Here is a 4,193-nt window from a genome sequence, read left to right as displayed (position 1 = left end):
GTGACAGTCTGGTGTCTGGGGAGCAGTAGGTTGCTCCAAGACAGGTAGTCAGATTCATGTGTTTTAGTTAGACGCCCAACGTGGCAAGGGTTTATTTTTTTTTTACATTTTGGATAGAGTGGAGAGGGATTAGAACATCTTTCAGTTTTTATTGCTGTCTGTACCCTCCTTACTTGTCCTGTTTACCTGTCATCAAAAATTAAAGTGAAAGAAAATCACAAATTTTGGATTGACTCTGGAACAGTAATAGAGGAGAAATCTTCTAATGGGAATAGACATGTGCACTACCAAAAAATGTGTTTGTTTTCGTCTTCGTTTCATTCTGGTTTTTTTTTTTCGTTTTTTTGGGTCATTCGCTATAATTGCAATTCATAAATTCGTAAGTTTGTAAATTCGTAAATTAGAGAATTCGAAAATCTGAAAATTCTAAAGAATAACTGACTAACTAACTAATAATAACTAACTATTAAATTATAGGTATTGGAATTTCCTTTCAAATTTGTCTCTTAGTGAATGAAACGAATACAAATTTATCTGAAGTTACGAATTATACAAAATAATTACTGCTGCATCTTAATGAATGGAACGGAACAAATTAATAATAATAATAATAAAACATTTTTATTATTATTATTGTTATTTATTATTATTAATTTGTTACCTTACATTTGTTTAAATACACTAATCATTATTTCGGATAATTCGTAACTTCGTTTCAACTCTTTTTTATTGTTTTAAGAAAAGATATAACAACACTTAACAAAGAGTTTCAGCTTTAAAAAGAAAGTTCCAAAACTCATCCTATAAAAATACAGTCATATACATTACATATTTACATAATACATTACATTTAACACTTAACAATTAACATCTTACATTTAACATTGACATTTAACATTCCTGAAATGTAAACTTCGACTCTGTATTTTCCGCTCCCTACATCCAACTCTTGCAATCTATATCATTACTGCCTAAAAGAAAAAAATGAGATACAGAAGCAAATCAATGGGGGGGAGGGCAGAAGGGAGAAGAAGGGAGAAGGGTGGGCAGAGGAGGAAGGGGTGGTGGAAAACTTAAAAAAAAATCTCAGCCATTGAATTCCCAATCATATTATCTTATCTCAGTGCTTCTGTAATTAATTTTTTAATTAATCCTTTTTATAAGGGGTGGAGCCTTTCGCCTACTCACCCCGTCTACCCTATTTCCCCTTACCCTAAAAGTTCAAATCTTATCCTAACCCAATTCTTAATGTAAAAATCCAAAGTGTATTACTAATTGTGACAAAAATGTATCATATATCCCTCATCCCCTAGTACCTAAAAAAAAAAAAAAAACACAACACTGAGTTTTCAGTCATTAACATGCAATGCAGAAACGCAGCTTCTGTATTTTACCCCTTTTAAGTGTACCATGTTCAAATCTAGTTCATAACTGATAATGAGATCTGCCGGTACAATACAAATAGGCCTCTTCAGTTTTGGACTTTTCAGAAAAAAAAGCATGTAAAATGTAAGGAGTTTTTTAGTTCTGTGATTTAGAACATGTCACAAATATACTGTAAATTAGGTGTTTTCCCCATTTGTCTGTAATAGAGAAAAAACATTTTAAGCATCTAAGCTTCCTGTAAAATTAACATTATATGGATATTTATTTTAAGAAAGATAACCCAATCTAATTAACATTACATATGAGATGTTGACATTCATGTTTACTGATAAAATTCTAAAGTCTAAAAAATGTAAAGCAATTGGAAAGCATTGCATGCAAATGTTGCAAGAAAATGTTATAAAGAAAATTCTGAATTATTGATTACAATATTTTTTAGATTAATCCTTTGAGATAAAGCGGCATGCTGGGAAATTGGGCGTTATAACCATGGTGTTATATGTTTTGTTAAATTAATGTGCTGTTAGTCTTGAACCAGGTATATGTACTGCATTTGCATTGAGTAAATAAAGATAATGTATTTGTCCTGTTATTCAAAAGGTGTGGATGGAGCAGTATTGTACCCACAAAGTCATTGTCAGGAAAGGTTCCCTCCACTGGCAATATCGATCATTTGGTGTGCAGTACTGAGGTCCACCAGCAGGTGTCTCTTGGCAGCTTGGAGCTGTCAGAAGAGCTTTTCCCTGCTGGTATTATATCATCTTTGGGCCGCAGTACTGGTGTCCACCAGCGGAGGGATCCTGGCAGTGTGGAGCAGGTATTACCTTCTGCAATTAGGCATCACCTGACTTTGATAGCAGCTATAGTATAAATACCCGGCAAGTGCGCACACACCTTGCCCTGGTATTATCCTTGTGCCCTGACCTGCAGCCTGTTTATCTGTTAGCCTGATCTTGATCCTGATCCTGATCAATGATTCCTGTATCCTGACCTGTTTGTATATGTTCCTGTATCCCTGGATCCTTGCCCTGCAGCCTGATCCCTCCATCTTGTTCCCTGTCTGTTTACTCCTGGCCCCCCATGTACTGATCTTCTGTTTATGAGTCTGGCCTGGCTTGAGTACGATTCTGGTACTCCCTTTTTCTACATATACTGGTTGGTTTATTATAACTCTTTGGTTGTTTGGTTTGTTCACTCAGTTAGTATTGGTTGTGTGATTCTTCCCACTGAATAAAAATGTAAGGAGCAGTCTTCCTACTGACCATCACATTAATGTACCATGAGCTGTAGATATCATAAATATTTGTAAGGGTTTTCTGAGACCAGAAAATTATCTCAAGGGTTCTTTGAAGTTAAAAGATTGAGAAAGGCTGCCCTAAAAGCATGGGATCATACTTTGCTAGAGCCAGCTGCCCAGATGAATAGATAACTGATGTTGGTGACTAATGCCCTGTACACACGGTCAGACTTTCCACTGGAAAATGTGAGATCGGATCTTGTTGTCGGAAAATCCGATCGTGTGTGGGCTCCATCTGACTTTTTCCATCGGAATTTCCGACACACAAAGTTTGAGAGCAGGATCTAAAATTTTCCGACAACAAAATCCGATTGTTTAAATTCCGATCGTGTGTAGACAATTCCGATGGACAAAGTGCCACGCATTCTCAACATAAATTACGAGACAAAAGCTATTGGCTACTGCCCTCTTTATAGTCCCATCGTACATGTTGTACATCACCACGTTCTGAACAATCGGATTTTCGGACAACTTTGTGCGACCGTCTGTATGCAAGACAAGTTTGGGCCAAAATCCGTCGGAAAAAATCTGATGGATTCTGTCGTCGGAATGTCCAGCCGTGTGTACAGGGCATTACTCAACTCTATCACTGCCAAACCACGTGTTACTACGTGGCTCTGAAACTCCACTGCCAAGCTATAACCATGTGTTACGTTTCCAAATGTAACGGAATTACTGCCAAACCACATGCTATGGTTGTGAATTGCAGAACATTTCACTGCCAAACTCTCTGCCACCTCATTAATTTGCTGCAATGTATCTCTTCAGGATCAGCCCAGCTGAGCCCATAAGTCATTGGAACACTCTGCATTGCTTCTGTAGGAGCTTGCCTTGAGGGCAGTTGGAGTCATGTCTATTGTCTGTGGGCATCTTTAGAATTTTATTTTGAGGGTCAATATGCACCGTAATGTGTATGGAAGTTGGATACCTTTGGATTGCCGATGTGGAGTGAGTGCCAGGATCTCAAGTGTGAAACCCAGCTAAATCTGTAAGGGATTATATCCGGTGGAAGCTGTGGAATCCTGGATGTATTTATAAGCGATATTTGACCACTTTTTATGTTATGGGTTAATATGCTTTGGTAAGAGCCTCATGGTTGATGATGTGGATGGCTAACACTCATGTCTGTCTTTTTGGGCACATTCAAGCTGTTCACTATCTTCATTTGAAATTTTTGTACTTAAAGTGTTCACTTATTGCATTGTTATTATTCAACTGCTACACTTTGAATGCACCATGTCTCATTTGTGACGTAATTTTTGAGCGTCATGATGGGAACACAAGCAATCCCATCGTAGCTGACATAGCTGGGGTTTGTTGGCATCAGTCATGGGTGGCGCTAGCCGCACATGCCATACAAACGCTGGTAGGAGATCGTTTGCGCGCAGGGCGTATATAGGGCACCTCCCCAGGCATAACTTTCTTTGCCATACACTTGAAGATGCTGCATCCTACAAGAGTACTTTGCTCCTATGCACACGCTTAAGGTAGTTACCGTACTGTGATTCTA

This window comes from Lithobates pipiens, unplaced genomic scaffold, assembly GCF_037356315.1.
Source record: "Lithobates pipiens isolate NorthernLeopardFrog02 unplaced genomic scaffold, aLitPip1_a1.2 Scaffold_13, whole genome shotgun sequence".
Lineage (NCBI taxonomy): Eukaryota > Metazoa > Chordata > Amphibia > Anura > Ranidae > Lithobates > Lithobates pipiens.
The sequence above is the reverse complement of the archived record's forward strand: the minus strand, read 5'-3'. Positions refer to the sequence as shown.